The sequence below is a fragment of the Coptis chinensis genome, chromosome 1 (assembly GCF_015680905.1).
Source record: "Coptis chinensis isolate HL-2020 chromosome 1, ASM1568090v1, whole genome shotgun sequence".
NCBI lineage: Eukaryota > Viridiplantae > Streptophyta > Magnoliopsida > Ranunculales > Ranunculaceae > Coptis > Coptis chinensis.
Genome location: NC_141456.1, coordinates 36,829,335 through 36,856,163, shown reverse-complemented (window position 1 = coordinate 36,856,163; position 26,829 = coordinate 36,829,335). Strand labels below are relative to the sequence as shown.

General features: G+C 40.1%; 1 long non-coding RNA gene and 1 pseudogene across 1 annotated transcript; one reads left to right on the top strand and one right to left on the bottom strand.

The window, feature by feature from the left end:
• The first annotated feature begins 2,280 nt into the window (after nucleotides 1-2,280).
• On the top strand, nucleotides 2,281-2,787 carry LOC147523796 (uncharacterized). Its single transcript, XR_015196789.1, has 3 exons — nucleotides 2,281-2,344; nucleotides 2,426-2,593; nucleotides 2,689-2,787. It is a non-coding gene; the product is annotated as an uncharacterized LOC147523796 (long non-coding RNA).
• A 10,355-nt stretch (nucleotides 2,788-13,142) lies between these two features.
• Nucleotides 13,143-16,056, bottom strand: LOC147523795 (serine/threonine-protein phosphatase PP1 pseudogene; annotated as a pseudogene).
• Nucleotides 16,057-26,829: the final 10,773 nt, after the last annotated feature.

Sequence of the window (26,829 nt, the reverse complement as noted above, 5' to 3'; positions counted from 1 at the left end):
AGTGATGATGGTAACAAAGTTTAATTACAAAAAGAATATGAAAAGAAGTGAAATTTACCAGATAAAAACAACTATGAGAATGATGAAATTGAAGTTCATTAGTTTTGATATGAGTTGATTAATGATTAGCTTTGAGACGGTGTTGGTGGTGTTTGAATTATAAGGTTTTTGAGAACCGCCATTAAATTTTGGTGCTTTGGAATGTGTTTTTAACTTTTGAGATAATGCGGCTATTTTTTAGGGTTTTACATTGTAGGTTAATATGTTTATGGGCCTGGGTATTTTTCTGGATCACATATGATATATAATGATATATAGAAAAAAATAATAATAAAATAGCGAGTAGCTCGCGAGCTACTCGACTCGTATTCGACTCGAACTCGAACTCAAAACGAGCCTAAAACTAAGCTCATATTTGACCCATATTTTTTCATGAGCGAGCACGAGCCGATCTCAAAACGAGCCGAGCACCGAGTCTCATGACCAGCCCTACCTTTGATGTTGGTCTTTCTTTGTTCCTCCACTCGTGAGATTATGGCCCTTTCATTTTCCCCATCGAGCTTCAGCTCTTATATTGTCTTTCTCTTATGCCGCGTCGACTATTTTCGTTTTACAAATGTGCTTCTTTTTTCGATGTTCATTATCTCCATGGCGGCTTTAAAGTTTTACATGAGTCGTTCTTGCAAAGTTTTCCTAGTCGATTTTGCATGCTTGAATTAGATTGGGTTTTTTTTGTTAGTGTGTGGAGGGGGCATTTAATAGAGGAGTATAGTTTGCCTAGATACATGCACACCTTAGATATAGATTGGCATGCACACCGCCTTATTTCGTTTTTTGTTTTTTCACGTTGGTATTGCAACAATTTGAATTAGTTGAATGTCTTATTTTTAACTCCTATTTATTTTGTAGCAATGCCTCAAACAAAGAATGTGAATGTGAAGAATGCAGCAAAAAGTGTTTTCACGGGTGCTAAGAAGTTGTTAGGTGGGGGGAGTAGTAGTTCGGGTCGCGATGAGGAGCCTGAGAAAAAGAGAGGAAGGAGAACAACCACTTCGCCATCAGTTCGTAGAGGGGATCGGAAAGCGGATGATCCCAGTAATGTTGTAAGTGGTGTAGAGTTAGGAAATCAAAAGAGAAGAAAGGGGACAGTTCTGAGTGATGTAGATGTAGATGTAGATGTAGATGTAGATTTAGATTTAGATGTAGATGTAGATGTAGATGTAGATGACGATGACGATGACGTAAATATGGATCATGGGAAGAGTGTAGTTCTAAGTCATGCTGATAGTGAAGAAGAGGGTGTTGATGATGCAGAAGAGGAGACTGACGAGGAGGAAGAGGACGCGGAGGAGGAGGAGGATGACGAGGATGACGAGGAAGTCCATGTACTGCATACCTCCAAAGTGAATATTGTGAGAAAGTCTAACAATGACTTAGAGTTCAAGAGAGGTGTTTATGGAGGTGGCCCTTGTGTGTCACATCCGTTGTATGACTATGCAAAGGCACGCGGCTCCGATGTTTGGGAGGGGCAGGTAATATTATCATATAGTGTCTATTAGTATTTAAATTTTGTATTACTAAACTTGTGCATACATTAATACTAAGTTTTTGTTGTTTTAGGCGGAGAGGGGTGTTGAAGTGCCATGGGCACCTAAACAAGTTGGTACAATGGGATATCATCGGAGAGTGTTCGACCGTTCTACTTTTCACGTGGAGCTTCAAAGGACCGACTTTATGTGCTCGGGTCTTAGGTGTATACAGCATCAGGATCCCGTGGTTGGTCTCGCATTTGTGGAGAGGTGGCATCCGAGACTAACACGCTTCATATGCCGTGGGGGAGATGACAATCACGTTGGACGATGTTTCCCAACTCTTAGGAGTTCGATCGAGGCAAAAGCGGTGGGTCGGGGACACCGATTTGACCTTGGAACGCATTAAAAAGACTCCTCCACAAAAATCTTGGCATACCCATGGATAAGATAGATGCGGAGATGAAATCCAATAAGTTCACTTCCAAAGTTAGGATGGATTTCTTGATGAAGCGATTTTTGGGAAGGTAAATGATGAAGATTTACGGATGAAATGGGGTTGTTGTGAAGAAGCGCCAACCTAAAAAAGAGGTGCGTTTGCTGTGAGAGCTTATCTGTTATTTTTCTTTGATGTACCGCCTTCACCGACATCGCCCGAACCGCAGTTCCCATTTGTTATCCGAGATCGCCAAATTTGCCGAGATCGAGACTACGCTATGGGGTGCAGACTTTCATGGCTTACTTGTACTGTGGGTCTTGGGACTGCCACAAGTGCCAAGGTGAAGGGTGTTTCAGGCTATTTCACTCTCCTACAGGTATTAGTTTTTTTGTTTTTCTTTTCAATGTCAATTTTATCTATCTATTACAATATTAACTCGGTGTCTATATTAATGTAGGCATGGATTTATGAGTACTTCCCAGTGTTCAGGCCATACCCAAATGAGGACTATCATTTGAGCATGTCCCGTGCTCATAGGTACTCAGTTACTCAGTCTTTTTATGCTAGCACAACAGCTGCATTGAAGTATACCCGAGCCACCATTGATAATATGACTTGTACCGATGTAAGCATTTTTGTATGTAAATAGTTTTATTTATTAATTGATATTATTAGTATGTGATTAATGATTAATTTCCTCGATCATATGCTATTTGACAGGTTGAATGGTATCCCTATGTTGAAGTCCGAGCTACACGGCCGGTGGATGAAATAGCATTTTTCGAGGGATTTATATGCTTTCTTGATAATGTCGAGCAAAGATAATATTGCGAGGGTGTCGCGTCCGGTTGGGTCATATGCAGTTTGTACCCTCAGATCCCCCAAAACCAAAGACCTCGACGCGAACTACTTCCGGACGCGGGTATGATGTGAAATTTAATATCAAGGCCTTCCCATCGGAGTAATTGGCGTAATCACTTGATTCAACTTGAACAACGAGGACCCATTCCATCTTATCCATGGGAGTGTGTTAGTAGATACATGAGTTGGTACGAAAACAATAGTCATATTCGAATGATAAACCCTGATCATCTTAGTCACTACTCCCTACAGAGTCTTCCATATCATAATCTGGTGAGTTAATATCTTACAACGTTAATTTTTGTTTTGTTTTGTTTTGGTATTTTATAAATGTAAATGTATATACTAATGTAGTTTTTTGTTTTAATTTTGACAGTACCCCATCGTCGATGAAATTTCTCGCTTGCTCAATCAAGGCCTGCAATTGGGTGGGATTGCGATTCCAGACGATGCACAGAACGAGTTCATGGAGGCATTCAATTTGACCCGGTGCAAGTTCATTGGCGGACGATATCGTGAAGGAGCATAGGATTTAGGTATGTTGAGTTTGGTTAGTTTAGGGTTTAGTGGTTAGTTTGGTTAGTTTATCTCCTTTTATCTTGTGTTGGGACGAGTGTTGGAAATGGAAATGGTTTGTTTGTGTTAGTCGAGATGATGCGGGGAGTGTTTATTGGCATTTGAGATGATGCTGGTTTTGCTTTACTTTTCAGTTTGTGTTAGTTGAGATGATGCGGGGAGTGTTTATTGGCATTTGAGATGATGCGGGTTTTGCTTTACTTTTCAGTTTGTGTTAGTTGAGATGATGCGGGAGTGTTTATTGACATTTGAGATGATCTTTGGTTTTGCTTTACTTTTTTCGGTTTGTGTTAGTTGAGATGATGCGGGGAGTGTTTATTGGCATTTGAGATGATGCGGGTTTTGCTTTACTTTTCAGTTTGTGTTAGTTGAGATGATGCGGGGAGTGTTTATTGGCATTTGTCTTTCTTTGTTCTTTTGAGAGTTGATCATGACATAAGTTCAAGAGTTTTCCAATCAATGAGGTTTCTAGATTTGGTGTTGGATTTGACATATGTGGTAGTATTTATACTGATTCATGTGTTTTTATTGGGGGGTAATTAGGCAAATGGTGGTGGCGGAAGATGGTGAACATGAGGAAGCAAGTGGAGATGTTAGTTTTTCTGTCAAACCTTAATAAAGCAGTTTGATTTAACTTTGCTTGACTGATCTGTTTATTCAATTTTTTGTTTTGCAGGGAAGGAGATAAAGAACAAAGAGTTAGATATACAACTAAAAGAGAAAGTTAGATTGGAAATCTCTTTGTAGTCAAAAAATGTTATGTTAGGACTCTTTTGTAAGTGCAAGTTGTTGATATGTAGCAACTTAGCTTTATGTTGATAATTGCAGGACAATGTATTTCACATGGTGTCACATTGTTGAAATATGAAATGATAGTGATCTTGCTTTGGACTTGTCATTCTTTTCATGTTCACCTAAGATCCTAGGGTTTCATGTATTTCATGTCACATTGCCTTTGGTTATGTTTATGCTATTAGCAGGCATTGATTTTAATAGACGCCCGTCTCATTGTCGATTGAGTAAACAGCTATATCGCTTACTGTGGCTCTTGCATGTGCTTTGCTTAGATCTCGGTTTATATCCATTCAATGGCTCTTCTTGTGCTCTTTGACAATTTGGCGATTTTAATTTGTCACAGTGAAGTATCTCTATTAATAATCTAATAACACAAAAATCCCAATGTTATCAACAAAATCCCAATGTTATTTACCAAAACACAAAAATCTAATGCAAGACGCAATGTTTTTGCCAAAACACAAAAGATCTGCTTTTTGCCTCTTGAACGGTGTGGTCACACCGTTTGGGACTAAGTCCAAACGGTGTGGCCATATCGTTTGGATTTGAACTTGTAAAAAAAATGGCGCGGTTCGTTTGGACTTTGTCCCAAACGGCATGGCGTGTCGGTTTGGACTTAGTCCCAAACGGCATGGCCACACCGTTTGGTACTAACAACCAAGCGGTTAACCATGCCATTTGGGACAAAGTCCAAACAGACATGCCATTTTTTTGCAAGTTCAAAGTCCAAACGATATGGCCATACCGTTTGGACTTAGTCCCAAACGGTGCAGCCATGTCGTTTGGAACTAAGTCCAAACGGTGTGGCCATATCCTTTGGATTTGAACTTGAATAAAAAATGGGTGGTGTTTGGACTTTGTCCTAAACGGCATGGACCGTTTTTTAGTCCCAAACGGCATGGCCACACCGTTTGGTACTAAGGCCAACGGCGGTGTGGCCATGCGTTTGGGACAAAGTTCAAACAGACACACCATTTTTTATCCAAGTTCAACCAAAGGATATGGCCACACCGTTTGACTTAGTTCCAAACGGCATGGCCACACCGTTTGGGACTAAGTCCAAACGGTATGGCCATATCGTTTAGACTTTGAACTTGCAAAAAAATGGCGTGTCTGTTTGGACTTTGTCCCAAACGGCATGGCCACACCGTTTGGACTTAGTTCCAACGCGGCATGGCCACAAACACCGTCGGGACTAAGTCCAAACGGTGTGGCCGTATCCTTTGGATTTGAACTTGAATACAAAAATGAAGTGAACGTTTTGGACTTTGTCCCCAAGCGGCATGGCCACACCGTTTTGGTATTAGTACCAAACGGTGTGGCCATGCCGTTTGGAACTAAGTCCAAACGGTGTGGCCATATCCTTTGGATTTGAACTTGGATAAAAAAAATGGTGTGTCTGTTTGGACTTTGTCCCAAATGGCATGGCCACACCGTCTGGCCTTAGTACCAAACGGTGTGGCCACATCGTTTGGACTTTGAACTTGAAAAAAAATGGTGTGTCTATTTGGACTTAGTCCCAAACGGCATGGCCATACCGTTTGGCCTTAGTACCAAATGGTGTGGCCATGCCGTTTGGGACTAAGTCCAAACGGTGTGGCCACACCGTTTGGGACTAAGTCTAAACAGACACGCCATTTTTTTTTATCCAAGTTCAAATCCAAACGATATGGCCGCATTCAAGTCAATATCGTTGTTGATGTTGATGTTTTGGCAATTTATCGTTTGGTTTGTTTGTGTTGATGTTGATTGATGATCATATGAGTTGAGGTAAATTTGTTGTTGACAAACGTTGGCATTATACCGGTGGTATAGTATCTGCATCAATTACATTATATCAACTTACGGAACAAAATTGCAAGTGGCTGGCCAGGTAACAACAAGAACATTTATAATAAGCACATCAAAATGCTTTATGCAATCCCAAATATTATTGTTTCAGATTACAACATTTAAGCACATCAGAATGAATTAGCAACAAGTATAGCCCGCCAAGCACCTAGCTTTGGCTTGTTCAAGCCTTTCACTCCAAGTTTCAATTTCTCTTCAACTTCTCCACCTTCTTTCAACACTTCGCTTCTTCTCTCTCTTTCCACGACAATTTCTCCCGCCAGTAGCTAATAACTCAATTTTGACGACTTTCTTGAATGGTGCATAGTCAAGGTGGCAGTGATAATGCGGGCATCTTGTGGAACTCAGAAAATGTAAACATAACCGCAGAGAATGATGAAAAGATCAAGATCGACCGATGCAAAGTTGGGGGGCTGAAAACTAAAAGATGAGTAGGCAGTATTTTTACCTAAAGCAAAGCTTTGCCTCCAGATTCTCCATTTCTCCTTGAGCCATACTTCTCTTTTCTACAACATCAATGAGATTAGAACTCAGCCTAATTAAACTCCCCAAATGTAACCTAAACCAAAGAATATTGAACTTTGAAAATAAAAAGGAGAAAGAAGTTATCAAAAAGCACCGGTCTATCATTATGATGTTTCCTATCTAGAGCCTAGCAGACAACATTAGATACTATCCAATGGACATAATGATGCAATAGAACACAACCCCGACCACAGTTCAACTTAACAACACTTGATAAAACTCTAACAAGGCTGCCATATCTAAACCACTCTTAACAAGTCCGGACATCAATGAAGTCCATGACTTGAGATAAAATATCATTAGAACTAGTGAACATTTAGAATCAAAGAGTTTTGAATAAAGCTATACTTACAATCGGATGATTACGATTATTTTTCTCCTCGACAATTTCTCGAGTCATGGTTAGCAATCATCCACATCTGTGACACTTTCTTCCCTGAATTGTTTAGGGCTATCTCTTTGGGGATTTCCATCTATCCGCTTTCTTCTTCCCCTCCCTTTTGTTTGAGAAATGTTGGGATTCAAAATCAATAGCTGAAATAAAGACCTAATTAAAATAAATATTTATATCAAATTAAACACCGAATTAAACACTAAATTTATATCAAATTAAACATTCAAATAAAAACCGTGATGTATTAACCGAAGGTATCAAGGCTCAGAATCGAGGCTCTGCTGGAACTTCAAGGCGTCTCCTTTGTAGGAAGTCTCATTAAACTTTGAAATTTCAATAGCCATTTCACCAATCTTTTCAATAAAATATGAATAACCCTCAAAAGTATGCGACGATCGTAAGCCACTTGAGAAGCAACCTTGATAGAATGAGCCACTCTCAAAGGTTCATTTGAGACATTCCCACCACAAATCCAAAGATCAAACTCCGCTCTATAAGTGTTAGCCTTTTGCATCCACCGTCAATCTAAAATGGTTTGGAATCTCTTCAATCTCAGAAGATAAAAACCTTTAAGATATGACCACAAAGCAAAACCCATAAACTGAAAGTACTTACATTCGCAGTCTCCTCTAAGGTTCCTCTATCTAAACTCACTCTCCAAACAGAATTCTTCAATGGTCTCTCCATTTCACCATGTAGCTTCCGGTTCCATACCTATCAATTTGTTCCCCATCAATTTTGTACTCCATCTTTGCCTTTTCTAGTTGCTCTTTAAATTTATTGAATATTGAGATCGTGATAGACCTTCAAGCGGCATGCATAAGGAGGAAAGCATCGTTAGGCACAATCCGTGAACTATATGCTCTCGGTCGCGTAATCGAATCTCTTTCTTTCCTAGCAAGCAAAGCCAAAGACTTCTCATTACCATGTACAAACTACATAAGCGTTTAGTCGCCGAATTGACAAACCGGTCATAATGAGCATTCATCGATTCACTTCGACCCGTCGGTGCATACCAAAGAAAAAGGTGCCATCGAGATAACAAGGAACCCATTTCTCCCGCAGATTGAATATATCTGTCAACCAAGGATTTTCAGACAACTCATACTTCTCAATGATTGTACACCATCTTCTCTCAAAATCAACAATCCTATACTAAAAAGAAATAGTGTTCTTCAACTCGGTTACCAATGTCTCAAATTTGGTAAATGACATCTTCTCTTGGAATTTCTGCATAATATGCCAAAGACAAGAACGATGACGAAAGTATTAGGAAACACTTTGGCAATGGCTGCATCCATCGCTCTATCCCGGTCGATTGATGATTGCGGTTGGTGACGACCACCCCATGACTGCAAGCCCGGGCCTTAAATAGCCATATGAATGTATCTTCGGTCTCATCAAGCAACAATGCCAACCAAACTGAATCGACCGATAATGATGGTTGACTCCAAAAAAAGGGCAAAAGGCATGGAATATGCATTGGTACGATATGTGGTATCAAAAGACACAACATCCCCCGAAATAGTCATATCGCGGCATCGAGACCTCCCATGAACCGAGGAAAAAAGTTCACCGCAAAGTCCCATTTTCATCTAAATCAATAGCGTAGTAGAACCGGGATCCTCAAAGACTCTTCAAGATAAAATATTGCAAAGACGGGCAGGTTGCATCACCTTCTTTAGGCATCTTTTCGGTCAAACCATAATAATGGTTCCAACAATCTTTCTGTGTAAACCCAACTTCCTCTCCATGGAAAACAGATGCCACTTTCCCAATAGATAAACTGTTATCACTAAATATCTCGGTCAAGCACTTCGCTGCTTCAGGCATATGTTTGTTAGTTTTCATGCAAATTCTTCGATGGGGTCACCGGACCATGACTATGGTCATTATGAGCAACGCCGACCTCATATATCTCTTCATGCATTCTTTTCTTAATCTTAATTCTAGCTTGGCAAACCACACGGATAGTTGATGTATTTCTTGATCGGACTTCATCTCTTGTTAACCCCTTCATGTGAGCAAACCAAGAACAACCACTAACCAAATCCACCTGATTTTGTTGCTTGGAAGTCGTCCGAACACGAGTCTCAAATCCCTCTTGTTGACTAAACTCTTTGTAATAAGTCTTTGCCTCGTCAACACTTGTAAAAGTCATTCCTATATAAGGAGCAACTAATGTTTGCGTGCCTTGAACAGGAGCTTTAGTAGACGAAGACCCAACTATGTCTTCTTCGATATTGATTGATGTCTCTGTCTCCATTTCTATAAATCGAAAAAATTAAAAATATAAATAACTTAAACAGTCAAAAATCCCAATGTACATAAACAGTGTAAATAACTTAAACATCAAAACTCTGACAGAGTTCAAAACTCTGATAGAGTTCACTGAACTCTGACAGAGTTCAAAACTCTGATAGAGTTAACCGAATATGCTACTTCACCGAACTCTATCAGAGTTCAAAACTCTGACAGAGTTCAAAACTCTGACGAGTTCACCGAATATGCTAGTTAACCGAAGTGAACTCTGTCAGTTCACCAAACTCTGTTAGTTCACTGAACTCTGACAGAGTTCACCGAATATGCTAGTTCACCAAATTCTGACAGAGTTCAAAACTCTGAAAGAGTTCACCGAATATGCTACTTCACCGAACTTTGACAGAGTTTTGAACTCTGACAGAGTTCACCGAACTCTGACAGAGTTCAAAACTTTGAAAGAGTTCAAAACTCTGATAGAGTTCACCGAACTCTGACAGAGTTCAAAACTCTGACAGAATACGGCATGAAGAATACGACAGAGTTCAAAACTCTGACAGAGTTCACCGAATATGCTAGTTCACCGAACTCTGACAGAGTTCAAAACTTTGATAGAGTTCACCGAACTCTGACAGAGTTCAAAACTCTGATAGAATACGGCATGAAGAATACGACAGGGTTCACCGAACTCTGAAAGAGTTCAAAACTCGACCAGAATAACGACATGAAGAATACGACGAGTTCAAAACTCGACCGAGAGTTCACCGAATATGCTACTTCACCAAACTCGACAGAGTTCAAAAACTCGACGAGTTCACCGAATATGCTATTTTCGAACTCCGGACGAGTTCACCGAATATGCTACTTCATCGAACTCGACAGAGTTCACGAACTCGGCGAGTTCACCAAATATGCTAGTTAACCGAACTCTGACAGAGTTCACCGAACTCTGTCAGTTCACCGAACTCTGACAGAGTTCACCGAATATGCTAGTTCACCGAACTCTGACAGAGTTCAAAACTCTGATAGAGTTCACCGAATATGCTACTTCACCGAACTCTGACTGAGTTCAAAACTCTGAAAGAGTTCAAAACTCTGATAGAGTTCACCGAACTTTGACAGAGTTCAAAACTCTGACAGAATACGGCATGAAGAATACGACAGAGTTCAAAACTCTGACAGAGTTCACCGAATATGCTAGTTCACCGAACTCTGACAGAGTTCAAAACTCTAATAGAGTTCACCGAACGAACTCTGACAGAGTTCAAAACTCTGACAGAATACGGCATGAAGAATACGACGAGTTCACCGAACTCTAAAAGAGTTCAAAACTTCGGCGAGTTCAAAACTCGGCGTATCACGGCATGAAGAAGTTCAAAACGACAGAGTTCAAAACTCGGACGAGTTCACCGAATATGCTACTTCACCGAACTCGATGAGTTCAAAACTCCGAAGTTCAAAACTCGACGGCAGAGTTCACGAATATGCTACTTCACGAAACTCGACAGAGTTCAAAACTCGATAGAGTTCAAAACTCGATAGAGTTCAAAACTCGACGAGTTCAAAACGAATCTGGCATGAAGAATACGACAGAGTTCACCGAACTCTGAAAGAGTTCAAAACTCTGACAGAGTTCACCGAAATTGTCGCCGTCTTTAAATGAGGGTATCAATCATAACTATAATCATAGAAGCCTAAATTAAATCAAAATTCAAGTTTTTATGGTATAATGACGACAATCCAAGTGTCAATTAAAACGTTCCAATAGGCAAGCACCATAACCAAAAGTACACTATAGTTGAATTGCCAAATGATACCTGTCAGAGAAGAAGAAGCCGAATGAAGAAACCGAATTGCCAAATGATGAGAAGAAGAAGCCGAGAGAGCCGTAGAGAGAGAGAACCCAATTTCGGTTTATTTTGTTATTTTCGTTTTTTTTTTTATTTTGAAATACACCGAAATTTTGAAATATCGGTTTTATCAGTAAATGAGATCTTCAGATCTTGAGGGCGAGATCCGACGGCTCAAGAGAAGAGTGAGATAAGAGTATCACTATAAGAGTGGCACTCTAGACAAACCGATATATATATATATATATATATATATATATATATATATATATATATATATATATATATATATATATATATATATATATATACCCGCTCTTAAGCGGATGTACTTAAACGGACTTTATCTAAATATTGAAAATTCACACAAAATACACTCACGAAGGTTTTAAAAATCGGGTCCTAAAAAGTGAAAACCCCATACCTCTCACCTATTTTCTCTCTCCCCAATATCTTCTTTCCATGAGAGCACTCCTCTCTCTCTCTCCCTCCTACGCACCACTCTTTCTCTTTCAATTCTCTCTTTTGCTTGTTTTCCTCAAATAGGTTCAGAAAATTCATGAGATTGAACTTCTGTTGCTATGGAATCTGAGTTTGGTAGTTCTGAAACATATTGGTCTTGTTCTTGAGGTCTGATTTTAAGGGTTTGCGGCTTGGGTGAGTATTTTTGGTAAGCACTTAATTAGCTTTTATCAGAAGCTTCAACTACACTTCTTCATAATCCCCACAAGTACAATCCTATTTTTCTTTGATGTTGATCGATTCAGGTCGGGATTGGACTCAATACATTCTGCCTTATAGTGTTTTTGCTCCCAGTTTTGCCTCGTGATTGTACAAAAAACAAGCTTGTATTCTTTTATTTGTTTTACTTAGCTTGGTGAGGCTTTGGTTGGTTTGGCTTGGTTCTGTCAGTTGCGGAGTGATTTTTAGCATTCAAAGAATCCCCTGAATTCACCTTACTTAAGGTGCTGGATAGACAGGAATGCAGATTGGATACAAAATACGAAAAGATTTTCACTAAAAAAAGGAACGTACCGACCATTATGATTGCAACCCAGATGCCTAGAAGAATCATAAGGGCCTTTCCAAGAGAGATCCATGAGGCTCGGGGTTCATTACCGGATAGACGAGATAGAAGAAGAGAGAGTTCTAGCGACCTTATGGGGGTGTATCAAGAGAAGATACCACAAGCTCGGTTGGTCGTAGAAATGAAACAGTTTTAGCTAGTGAAGATTTAAGAGATAGGGCAAGTAGTCGTAGAAATTCTTTGCTTTGTTGCCGGTTTTCATAGTAAAAGAGGTCGCTTTCTGCTTTCCGCCTTCCACCTTCCACTTTGGTAGGACGGTAGTTCTGGGAGTCAGTAGCGATAACAGATCGAGGGATTGACCCTTGTCATCGTGAATGGTGAAGGTGTCTGCGGAGCCAAGAACCAAAGCGTATTTGTGACTGGGAAAGTGGGAGAGTGTATTTTTTTTTTGCTAATCTTTTTGTAAGTTTAACCTGGATGGAGCAAATTTTAATGTCTGTATTGTGTTTTTGCAATTTGCAAAGCTTTATAAGCCAATGTCAGTTTATCGTATCTCATCTTTATTTTTTTCAATTCTGAATTTTTTTGTTTGAATTAACACAATAACCGAGATTGGGATGGGATTGTCAACTTCCTTGATTGAATCCATACACTGCTCGTCAAGGTTTTTCGAAGTGTATATCTCAGCATCTTGTTGGGCACTCTCTCGACTTACTCAGAGCATTAGGACAAGAAAAGCTGACCATAGATGGCACAAATTAGGAATAGGATCAGCACCCCACAATGTTTATAGAGAAACTCTTGTGGTATGTCGTTCACAGTAAACTTAAACTTAAACTCTCCATAACATGGTCATACAACTGTTCAAGTATAAAGTGGTTGAAATGTTTATAGTAAATACATTGGATTACAAAAAAAAAAAAAAAAAATGTTAACAGTAGTAACGTATGAGCAGTCTGCAGTCCCATAATTCCCTTTTTTTTTTCACAGTAAACATGAGGCACAACATTACACTCATAGGTTACACTCAAAAATAAAAAAGTAACCGATTAGGAAGTCGAAAACAATCAACTTAAATTATTGAAATCATTACAATTAGCATGAGTGCCTCATTGTTTTGAAACTAATTTACACACGAAGAGAGTAGTACAAAATGGCACTTAAATAACTGTCATAACAATCTTGACGATTTTGGAAGAAAACTTGCTTTTTGTGTATATCTGCTCCTCTGGTAGTAAAAGAAAAAAGGTAAAGACAGAATTCTCTGATTGAAGAATTATGCCAAGTACCTCAAATATTCAAGCAACAACCTGTTCGGAAAATGAGATATCAACCAGCACAGGTGCACACTAACCCAGTGGTATGTATTGAGGCTCATGAATCATCCCTTTCCACCCCCTATGAGGTGGCGTCCCTGGTTTTGAGATGTTGCCAAATCCTAATTTTCCTTTCTTATCAAAGGGCTTCAGGATCTAAAAGGAACATATTAACGAATCATCTACACTCATCATTGCACCAGCATTGTCAAACTTGTCAAACTTGCCGCAATAATTTGGCGCAGAGGATATAGTCACCAGCTGCCGATTGGCAAAGAATTGGTATCCATCTTCTATTACCTGGTGAGCCCGGCAAATGAGATCAAGGTCATGTTTCGAATGAAACTCTGCAACCTTGTCAGGTCCAAACGTATATGATACACCTCTATCATTTTCTCCCCAACCTTCGACGTCTTTATCAGGATCAGCCCAAAGCAAATCACAGAGCAAACCCTGATCCGGCATATCTACTGGACGAGCAATATTCCTAATATGATCCAAACTCCTTAGATCTGGAGACAAACCCCATGCATGCAAAGAATCTTTTCATCAATAAGAGCCGCCCGCCAGGTAGGCGGTTGAAGCGATCGATAAATACCTTCCAAAGCCGTACATTAAACCTCCTCTTGCACTCATCATAAAACCCATATATACGGTTAATGGAAGCACATTCATGGTTCAGAAGAAAAAAATTCTCTGGATACTTGATCTTGTATGCTAGGAGAAGGCAAATGGTCTCCACCATCTCAATGTAACCTGGAAAAAAAATATATATCAAACCCAAGTTCGAATAAGCGGAATGCAACGTTAGACAAATTCTAGCAGATTATGTGTTAACTAGTAGACAAGATGGAAGTAGGTACCGTTTAAATTAAAATTCTATTTTACTTCTAGTGATTACTTTTCTCCCCCTTTTTCTTACATAAGGTTCATGAGTAGCAAAGTCTATTCGATTGTTATCAGTTGAAAAAAGACGCTTAATTACGGCAACTAGGAACACGTCTCTAACAGTAAAGATTTAGATTAGGAACATATGTATATAACCACTAAATGCAAGCACTAACAGTTGGTTTTTTCGAAGATGAAACATTCAATATTGTAAAAAAAAACTTATGTTTAGTAATCGTAGATTCTCAAAACTTGTGTTGTGTCTTTTTTTTGTTTAGGACTTGCTATAAGATGAGAAGGAGAGAAACAGAAGTTCAATCTCATGAATTTTGTGATCCTATTTGAGGAAAACATGCGAAAGAGAGAATTGAAAGAGAAAGAGTGGTGCGTTAGGAGGGAGAGAGAGAGGAGTGCTCTCACGGAAAGAAGATATTGGGGAGAGAGAAAATAGAAGAGATGTATGGGGTTTTCACTTTTTAGGACCCGATTTTTAAAACATTCGTGAGTATATTTCGTGTGAAATTTTAATATTTAGATAAAGTCCGTTTAAGTACATCCGCTTAAGAGCGGGGCTGTATATATATATATATATATATATATATATATATATATATGAATCGATTGGAGTTTGACTTGCAAACCTTTCTTTTGTTTGGGCTCTAAAATTTACATTTAGTTCTTCCATACAAGAAGCTGAAGGCTATTATGGACTCGAGATCTCTACAACCAGGTACAGAGATCATCTCTGTAACCGTGTTATTTCGCTGTTGATCAGAATCCGAGATGTGTGTGTGCCTCGATACTTGTGTGTGTACTCCGAGATGTGTGTGTGTGTACTCCGCGATGTGAGACGTGTGTGTGTGGTAGAGAGATCATTCTCTGTACCCGGCTATAGAGGAACCGGTCTCGGCTATTATTACTGCCCTGAAGGTTAATAAGTAGCCATTTGTTCTGTTGCTATGCATAGACTGCTAGTCTGCAGGCCCACACACACAAACCTACTTTGTTATTTAAAATATAAACGGTTAATAGAAATGTGTACAAAAACGAGGCTGAGAATATGCTCTTGATAATCAGCATAAATAGTAAGATATAACAACGCGAGTGAGTGAAGGGAAAGATCACAATGGAATTGTTTGTGAAAAACGGTGCTGCAAACGGGCTCTTTCGATTTTTATTATGGAAGTTGCAATGAAGGCTAAAGAATGTCAGCTGAAAAGTTGCCAATGGCACATCTGTTTTGAATTCAAATTTCATATCCAAGAGGATCAAATTCGTAAATGAGGATTTCAATTTGCATTCTAAGACAAAGTTTATATAACCATCTCTCATCGGTTGCTCTCAGGAAACATGAAAACCCAAATTTAAACACACTACAGAAATGCATATAACATACTTATGTACATATCAATCGGTACTCTTTGAGGGTGGATCAAGAAAAGTAGCAGTACCCATGCTTTTGGTACGTTGCAAACTAGGTACCCGATGTAGCCTGCAACGAAACGAACCAGCGTGTGTGGTTGGAGAGCAGAGGCAGTTGTTCTTCAAATTGCTCGATTGTCTCATGAGCACAGCGCGTGTGGTTGGAGAGCAGAGGCCGCTGTTCTTCATATGAGTCGAATGTCTCATCACAAGCATAGGCCTTGTGGCTGGCGCAACCTCATTCTCCATCTTTGTATCTGTCGCTGATGGAAACTCCAACTTTTTGAGGTTGAGAACTTCCATGTCTCTCTGTGCCAATTCCATTAAAATCTTATGTAATTATTATACTGGGAACACTAAAGAAAATTGACCTTTAATTTCTCTGCAAGGCACTTTTATTAATGAAGAAAAATTGCGACCAAATGGCTCTCTTGTACTACGGTTCCTACCTAACACGAAGGGATAAGAGAAGTTGTTACGATAGTTTCAACTATTATCTAATTCTGTTCATAACTAAATCCCTAGAGACCACCAACTAGACTTGTTCATCGCCACTGTTTCTGGAGGAAAAAAAGGCAAGCAGTTACAAAAATTGCATAACAATGATCACTATTATCACATAGTAGTGTTCATTCACAAGGACGTCCGATATGATCCTTGCTCCTAATTAACTTAATGTGAGGACACAATGTGAAATCTTACGATCTTTTTTTAGATTTCCTCGCAAACATCAAGATTTGCAGACCCACACACACACAAAAGTGTGCCTCCTTGTTAGTGCCCCTTGCTTACTTAAATAGAACAAAATACTGCAAAGCAGGGTTACCACTGACTTAGCTTACAAAGATATTTGGTGTCCTTTTTATTTTTTAACCTTCAAGGCATCCCTGTAATTCTGGGGGATATATGCTCAAACAAGTGCTCTTTAACAAATTGGCCAGAAGGCCACTAGCCGCGTATACTCTATCTGTAGGCATCATTGTGGCTATCATAAATATTAATATTAAGCTAGATAGAGAATAAACAACTGTTTATTAGTGGCCTGTATTTCACGTAGAGGCCTGCCCTGTATATGTTAACCATAAACTTAAACCTGTTGTTTTTACTACTTGGCAAGCTCTAATTAGGATGAATTTAGTTTGTAGTCAAGCGAACTGTGATAGATTTACCTATTCAACACCCACCATTGGAGCAATACATGTACTTGAGAAAAAAAAATCGGAGCAGACAAATAATCTGTATAAAATTAACACAAAAAATAGAGTTTTTAACTAGAAAACGTTTTGCATACCTCTTTGGCTCTCTAGTTGATCGGTGTGTGTCTAGTTCCCCTAACAAACTAACCTAGTCTACTCTCGATTTTCATTAGATAAGTGAGAAGGAGCATTTCAAAAGATTATGAGTTTATGACTATAAGTTGCATTGTAATGAAGTGGATGGGGTGCATATCTTTTTCTCTCACATTGTGCTATTATGAACACCATCATCATCCCATCTAGCTATAAGTTCTATAACTAACACTTTTGGGATTAAGAGTGGTCCAATCTTCCTAATCTATTGTGAACATGATTGTCACTTTACCCTCTTTATTGGTGCTAAACTACTAATAGTTTTGAATCATTCAAGGATATCTTTTTCGATCAATCTCAATGTCAGCTCCTTCAAATTCCATAATTTAGTGATGTTAACCCTACATAAGACCACTTTGCATAATTGCAAGTGATCCTCCATCCGTTTCTTGACCTTTAAGGTAATCAGTACTGAATAAAAGAGACATACATATTGTTCAAATTGCGCAGGAGAGCGGACAGCGACGTGTTGGAGATTGAGAAAGAGTTTCCGTCAATGAAGCCACAACTACCAGGACATAGGCTACTGAACAAGCAATATTGTTATTTAAGAGTAGGAGATATTAGAGAGATAACCCAAGTTTTTTTTTTCCTTCTTTTAAGTGGAAATTTTAATTTTATTGATAATGATAACGAGTTTTACAAATAATTAAGACAAGCATGCAACATGCAAGAAACCAAAAGTGTCAAACGGAATGAAATAATGCTGGTTAGGCAGGTTAACTATACAAACCTGTGTTTCCCAATTTTCCCTGCCACTGCTCTATTAGCTGTCCTTCTCCTACTTCAAAGCCTCCTCGTTTTTTTTTCAGACTATGGAGTCGTAACCTAGTACAACACATACTATTTTAGACATACGTGAAGACTTTGAGTCTGTATCTATTAGAGTCCTATAGTCTCTTAATAATACGGACGACATGTCTAGGCGTCTAGCGGTTTCTATAGTACACTCAGACATCGCTGGCCTGGGAAATGGATTTACAGACTAACGGACTAATAGTACACCCGACTCTACTACGTTTTCTACGCTCGTAGCTGGATTTTGCTAGGCTGCGAATATTTTTCCAACTCTGCGCAGAAATGTTTCCCAAAGAAACTCACAATAATGATTTTCTTCTCGAGTATGGTAAAACGTTTCACCAAAAAAAGAGTCTGGTAAAAGTGTAAAACAGTAATTGGTCTATGCACTAAATTCCCTTTTGCTCAAGGAGCAAAATAATTGCTGCATAATTCCATATGAACATTGAAAGCTGATAGTGGAATCTATTATGCTCTTATTGATGTCATGTACATGTGTGATGTGTAATGCTAGAGTGCTGGACAAATAAACAAGGCGATGAAATTCTTGTACTCTCGATCTCCCCGTGAATGTACCACAACCTAACCCTACATGAAAGATATATTGTATAGTGTTTTATTTTGGAGATGGCACCTAGCAGTTGATCAAATACTATAGGGTTAGTTATACTTACCCCCCATTACTAGTTGCAATTAGTGTTATCCCTCCGTTTTCAAAAATATTAGTGATACCCCCCCAATTGCAAGATCTAACGGTTACGAGATGATTTTTTTTTTTTTTCGGATGAAAAAATCATTTATTGGATCATTCAAATGGGGTAACACTAATTGCAACTAATAATGGGGGTAAGTCTAACTAACCCAATACTGTAATATCCTAGGCAGCAGCTCGGGTCTCATATAAATCGAACAATTGAATAAAGCCAATGCCTCGTCGAGGCCTAGAAGAGTTCCTACTTTGGACCAGTCCCAAATGAAACACTAAAAATGCCATCGTATATCATTGAAAGGTAGGGGAGGTGTCACGAACACGCCCTGAAACATGTGCTGAGAGGGGTTCGTGTGGCATACATGATCGTGCAGCTTAGCTTGACTAGTACAAGCCTAATAAGTATTGGTGCTCGAGTATTCTCACAGATAGTCAAGACTGAAGGTTGCCCCGTTTACCTACAGTCGATTCCTTATAGGTAATCCCGAGAGGAGACTAAGCACACTATTCTCATGTCTTGAGACGATTGGATAGTCAATACTTCAATTCATTGGGACGAGGAATGTGATGATGCAATGACACTCGACCAAGCAACATGGCGTAACGCTCTGCGCTAGGACGTGGTATTTGGAAATCTTGTTGTCCAACAAACCCATGTAGTCAAGCTCCAACTGAGCTACATCTCTAGACATGTCCTATAGTTGTTGAGAGCCTATGACATACCCTTAAGTATCATCATGATTGTGAGGGAGTAATATACACTTCCAGTAGTATTAAGCACGTGTCCAGCACACCAGGACGGTAACACTCATCTATGCGTCCATATCGCTAAGGATCAGTTCATACAGGTCATGCAACCTCATCAGCACCCTGAATGCTACCCCCTTAGATCGTCCGCATTTAGAACGGTAAGCGTCCAAAACACTCATATTGTCCATCACCTCAACGGCTAGTAACGTATGGCCTGGCTGTCACCTTAAAGCTCGGAGCTGCAGATGCGCTCGCCATTACTCCACCGTAGGATGCCTTTACGGCTCTTTAAGTGCCATCAAGTCCAGAATTTGACTGGTCGTGGGAGAGGGGGAGGCGCGAGCACCCTCACCTATATAAAGAATATGAGGAACTACGTCTGACCTGATAAAAGCCTCCCCGCAGCAGAGAGAACTTGATACGTAGGCAGTTCGTCCAAATGAACTCAGTCAAACCCAATCAACCAACCCATCTTCTCCAAATTGCCTACTCCAGTAAGGTTAAACAAAACTTAACCTTTACATTGGTGCCGTCTGTGGATCGAATTACTTGAAAATTCATCTACTCAAATTTCCACTTCTTCCAACCATCTTCATAGAATCGTCAATTTTCAAGCCCACGAAGCATGGAAAGCCTCCAGGATCAACTGAAGATTATGGCTACCCAGATGGAAGCCATGAACGGTAGCATCACCCAACTCCGGCAGGAGAATGCCGCTCTCACAACCCAGGTCGAGTCCCAGAACCCGAACGGAGTTACTGCTGAGGACGGGATCAATGAGGTCAACTAGCAGATCAACAGCCTCTCCCAGTGGATAAAATAGAGCACTGGCAAGAAGGACGCCACTTAGGGCATCACCTTTCATGCTCGAGGTACTCAATAAACCCTCCCCCCAAGATTTCATTCAGCCTCAGTTTGCAATGAACGATGGCAGCACGTGCCCTGGTCAGCATGTAGCTTGCTATATTCAGAGCCTTCCACTCTATAATGCGCAGGAGTTCGACCACCTGTAGTGCCGCTTGCTCCCAGCAAGCTTAAAAGATGGAGCTCTCTATTGGTTCTACTCGCTAGGTCCAAACTCAATCGACAACTTCGAAAAGCTCACTTACTAGTTCGCCAACCAGTACATCCATAACAGACGTAAGACAGCCGACCTCAATTCACTCTTCCAATTGTCTCAGAAGAGTGACAAACCAATTCGCACCTTCCTGGGACGTTTTAAGACAGAGCTACTGTCCATGGAGAGCGGCCTCAAGGAGTCGTTCGCCACAGTGGCCTTCACCAATGCGATCAGAAAGAACACCGATCTGTCCAGGTCGCTCATGAAAGAACATCCTGAAACACTGGCTGAACTATACGCATGCGTTGAGAAGTACATCAAGCTTGCTGACGGCCTTGAAAAAGAAAGACTGAAGGCAGCAGGCGAGGTTGCGACGATCTCAAATACAGCCCCGTCTTCCAAGAAGCGACCCAGGCTACAGGGTCCGCAGTCCAGCACCCAAACCCAAACCAAAAGAGAGTTCACTATGCTTACAAGATCTCTAAGTGACATACTGGAGAAAATAAAAAACATGGCATATTACCGACCTAAGGCAAAACGGCCATAAGACACACTAAGGAAGCCGTACTGCGTTTTCCATAAAGCAAAGTGCCATGAGACCAACGAATACTGGGGGCTCAGGCACTACCGTCAAGACCTCATCGAGGCAGGGCATATCAAACACTATACCGATATACCCGATGGCGATCTGCGTCACAAACTCATGGCTCGCAGAGAGCGAAGCCGAACACCACCTCGCCCTAACAACAGAGCTCGCTCTCATGCTAGAGGACGTTCTAGTGAGCAATCTCGTCATGAACGTCGCCAACACTCCTCTGACAGAGACAACAATAGAACCATCAACATGATCACCTTCTAGGATGACTCTGTCATGTCCTCTAGGGAGAAAAGGAGACGAGTAGGCGCCCTCTAGGAAGTTTACCAGTTCTCCTCACAAGTGGCCCCCATCCCACGCACAAATGGCCGCAGCTCAGGAGACATCACCTTCATTGAGGTTGACCTCAACAAGGTGTGCCTCCCACATAATGATGTCTTGGTAGTCCATGTCAAAATTAGCGACTGGACTGTCAAATATGTCCTAATCGACCCAGGCAGTTCCTGTGATATCCTATTCTATCGAACTCTGAAGGAGATGAACATGCCCAGGTCAGTCATGATCGATCCAATAGACCCCCTCTATGGCTTTAATGGATCACGAGCCGACCCAATAGAAGACATCATTCTACTTGTCTCAGTGGGGTCACATGAAGACAAGGTCAGCATCAACGCGCGCTTCAGCATTCTGGATGTCAACTCGTCCTATACAGCTATACTAGGACGTCATTGGATTCACAAGATGTAAGCAGTTCCATCAACACTTCATCAAGTGTTGTGTTTCCCCGGCCCCAGAGGCATGATAGAGCTCCAAAGTAACCAACTCGATGCTTACAACTGTAATCAGATCCTCTCAGTCAGCAAACCCATTGGGGCTTCTCTCAAATACAAGGGAGAGATCGCCAAAATAAGTTGGTAGAAGACTTCATCTCTGAGGTCAAGACCTTGACCAAGACCCCCGCAGCGAACTCGCAAAGGAGAACACTGGGGGATCGGTAAAAATCGTCTCTCCAGAAGTCCAGACCCTAGAGGTCGCCCCACTCCTTTAGATGAAAAAGACACCACAAGAGACCAAGACCCCAGAGGTCGCTCAGCCCACTAAGGCAGCTGCACAGACCGAGCTGAAAGAAAAGGTCAGCCTAGGAACTGAGGATGACCCCAAGTTCGTTTATGTAGTAGCTAACCTTGATCCTACTCTCAAGGCATAAATTGTAAGTTTTTTATCATTAAATAAAAATGTTTTTGCTTGGTCGTATATCGATGTACTTGGAATTGATCCAAATATTGCATGCCATAAGTTAAATGTCAACCTAAATGCTAAACTAGTTCACCAACAATCTCGGAAGCTATCCCTTAGGTTCCAAAAAGCAATCAATGAAGAGGTCAAAAATCTAAAAAAGTTGGCTTCATTAGGATGGTAGATTACCCTGAATGGGTTGCTAACATAGTAACATTCCTAAATAAGAACAACACAGTTCGCCTTTGCGTGGACTTTACCAACCTAAATCAGGAGACTCCTAAGGATAGCTTCCCCTTACTAAGAATCGACCAACTCGTGGACCAGACTTATGTCCACTAGCTCTTGGCATTCATGGATGCCTACAGTGGCTACAACCAAATCCTACTAGCAAAAGAAGACCAACAGAAAACTTCATTCGTAACGGAGCAAGGGATTTACTGTTACAATGTCCTGCCGTTCGGCCTCAAGAACACTGGAGCGACCTACCAGCGACTCATTACCGATATATTCCAAGACATGTTAGGTGACACCATGGAAGTCCTCCAGGAAATTTCTGGGTATTAGGTCTCACAGCGTGGGATAGAAGCAAACCCTGACCAGATTCGAGCATTCTTGGACATTCCCGACCCAAAAACAAAGAAGCAAATACAGAAACTGTTAGGAATGGTCGCCGCTCGAAACTAATTTATATCAAGAGCATCAGATAAGTGCCGACCTTTCCTACAAATTCTCAAGAAAGGTGAATAATTCTCCTGGAATGAGCAATGCCACCAAGCGTTCTTTACTCTCAAGGACTATTTGACAAAACCACCTGTGCTGGCAAAGTTGATTGATGGTGAAACGCTGGGGCAGTACTTAGCTGTGTCTGACTTCGCTATCAATTCAGTTCTCTTCAAAAAGGAGCAGAACGCTGAGAAACTGATCTACTTCACTAGCAAGACATTGCTGCCAGTTGAAAAAAAATTACTCCCACATTGAAAAGGCAATACTAGCACTACTTTATTCAGCAAGAAAGTTCAGACCCTACTTCCAAGCACGTCCAATCAAAGTGCTCACCGAACTGCCACTTAAGAAGATCTTTCTCAAATCTAACAAGATAACTCGCATGGAAGTATGGGCAGAAGAACTTGGTGAACACCACATTGAGTTTACCCCACGAACCTCTTAGAAGGGTCAGGTCGTTGCTGATTTCCCAGTTGATGACCTGAGCTGGGAACCAGAGGACAACACCCCGACCTCTAAAGAACACGACCCGTAGGTATGGTCACTCTTTGTGGATGGAGCTAGCAATCCAGGTGGTAGCAAAGTCAGAGTAGTCCTAGTGTCAACAGATGGCTCCATGGTGGAAAAATCAGTTCGCATCGATTTTGCGACATCCAATAATGAAGCTGAGTATGAAGCCTTGATCATGGGACTCCGTATGACATCAAAGCTCAAAGTGTAGGATCTCAAAGTCTTTAGCGATTCACAACTGGTCGTTTGCCAGGTCGCCTATGAGTATACCACCAATGAAGGTAACCTTGCTAAGTACCTTCAAGTTGTAGATCAATTACTACCTTCTTTCAAGAAAGTTACCATACAACATTTCCTACGGAAAGAGAATCGACACGCTGACAGCTTGGGGTACCTTGCAACCCAAACACCGAACTGTGATCCTAGGAAACTACTTATTGAAGTAGTCGATCGACCTGCTTACCAAACTGAGCACGTCCTAGAAGTTACCGACCTATGCCCACTTTATGACACTCAGATGAGTCAAACATGGATTCAACCTATCATAGATTATATCCAGTTTGGGAAATCACTAGCAGATCGCACTAAGGCCAGACAGGTTCAATATCAGTCAGGTCGCTACTGCCTAGTAAACGGTAAACTTTTCAGAAAATCCGTCGGAGGACCCCATCTGAGGTGTATAAGCCCATAACAGGGTTATATGATTTTTACAGAAATCCACGAGGGATAATGTGGGAACCACACAGGAGGTCACTCTCTGGCTCACAAAGCAATCTCACAAGGATACTTTTGGCTAAGAATGCAGATCGATGCAAAGAAGTATGTACTCAAATGCATTAAGTGTCAAACATTTGGCCACAACATCATCCAGCCAGCTCGTGAACTGATCAACATTGCCAGCCCTTGGCCATTTCACATGTAGGGTTTAGACATCATGGGTCCATTCATCCCACAGAAAAGCACAGGCTTTTGGTTCGTCTTAGCTATAACAGACTACTTCACCAAATAGGTGGAAGCGATTTCCTTGGCTCATGTCAAAGAATCTAATGTCATAAACTTCATTTGGACCAACATCATTACTAGATTTGGCCTCCCCCACACATTGGTAATGGATAATGGCTCTCAATTCATGGGAAAAACAGTCAAAGAATTCTTGGTCAAGTGGAAGATCGTTCACGCATTCTCCACTCTCGAGTACGCTCAGAGCAATAGTCAAACAGAAGTTAGTAACAAAGTAATTTTGGAGAACTTGAAAAAGAAGATCGAAAAGAACAAAAGCCAGTGGCCAATGCAGCTAGAAAACATCTTATAGGCTCATAGAACGATAGCTTGTTCCAGTACAGGTGAGTCACTATTCTCACTATGCTACGGTACTGAGGTCGTTATAACACCCCGTTTATTTTCTTATTTTTCCCTAATTATTAGGATTTAAAAAGTAATAATAATATTAAAAAGAAAAGAAAAGGATAAAGATAAAATAAGATAAGATAAAAACGTGGGAGAGTTAGAGGGATTTGGTTACAACCGAACTCTCCCTTTTTGTTGGTATTTTTCTGGTTTTTGAAATATAAGAGAAAAACAGAGAGAGACGTACAAGAGAAAAAGAGAAGGAGTGTTTACTGCGGGAGAGTGCTTGAGTGAGAGAGACAGAGATAAAAGTTGGAGGAAGAATGAAGAAGCTAAGGAGTATTGGCGCGATGATTTTTCCAGTTTTCTCTAGTAAATACAATTTCAAGTTTTGTGATATCGGTGAGTAGTCTAAACATATTTAAAAATTTATTTGATTGATAATCATATGATTCTATTAGTTATTTACTTATTTTATATATTGGAACATTGTAATGAAAATATTGATGTGGTCAAAAAGATTTAATTGGCATTCTTGCGAACTCAAGCTTTACTTTGGTTATGCATAAATAGTCATGGGTATGTTCTCTATAGTCAATGGTGGCTGGCATATATATAAATATTTGGAAGTAGGTTTGCGTGGTGCCTTCCTTTTTGTTTTTTGAGTGTCACAGCCAGTGTTAAAATTGAACCATCATATTGTATATAATGGAAACTTTGGAGAGAGCGGAAATTAAGCTATGGGATGCACATTTTTATATGAATACAACCCACCGTCTGGGATTATTAGGCTTTTTTTTTTTTTTTATCTCACCATTGATTATGTATAGCCCTTCTGAGGTGGTGTGGTCTACTGAGCTATATATTTAAAACTTATATGTAATTTGCTTAGAAAGTCAAGATATCTAGATTTAGGGACCCGATTTTTGTATTGTATGGCAGCTTCAAACATTTTTCGGCCCTAGATTTAATTGATAGAGGGTGTATAGCGGTAGGCCTACACTACCTTGTTTTGCTATACGTCTAAACTTAAGGTATTTAGTGAAGGTTTCCCAATATATTACATGGGATGCATTAGCTAAGCAAACTTCAGTTTTGTTTGCTATTTAACAACAGTTTCTTAGCTATCTGGGTTTCCCTTTCCTTTCTATTTTGTCTTTCCTTGGGAGAACTTGAGGTGGAGGTCCATTTATATTTTGGAATTGGAACTGTACTCATGAGAAACAAAAACATAAAGGCTGAAAAATCTACTTGTCTGGAATATATAAGAAGTACATGCTGAATTTGCTAAGGAAATGTTTGACTATAGTTACCGTGCACCTCTTTATGATATTAGATATGCATCTACTGGGAATAGTAATGTTTGATTTCTACACATAGCTACAGAGTGAAGTAAATTCATATACAATTGAATGATATGTGGTTAAAAGTGGAAATGTTTGACTGAGATACATGAATATATTTTTCTCTGTTCCATGATTAAATACAGGGTGTTGTCGCTGGTCTGATTTCGAACTCAATTTTGATTTAGTTGTAGTTTGAACTAGATTTTTATGAAAACATAAAAATATAAGATCTGGAAGTCTGCTTTCTATTCCAATTGGCCTCATTGCATTCTGAGACCTGTGGAATTAATTATGATGTCTGGAAGTTTGACTGGCAGAAAATAGTGCGTCAGAAATCAGTTTCTATGCATGTGTTCTAACCTAGTTTTCGTATACTTAGAATGAGATTGAGTATTTTTTATAAAACATAAAAAAGTAAGTTCTGTGTGTTAGCTTTTCAACACAAAAAGTCTTGATGTATTTGGATACCTGTGGAAAGAGTTGTTCAATTCGGAAGATAGTCCATCAGAAATCCAATTTGCTGAAATTAGGATTTTTACCATTTTCAACCTAAGTTTTCTTTAAGATGGGCTGAGGTTGGGACTTCGAGTACATGAAAAAGTATGTCTACATACCCTAGTTTCTAAATAATTAAGTTACATGTCATTTGGATGAATATAGGAAAAACTATA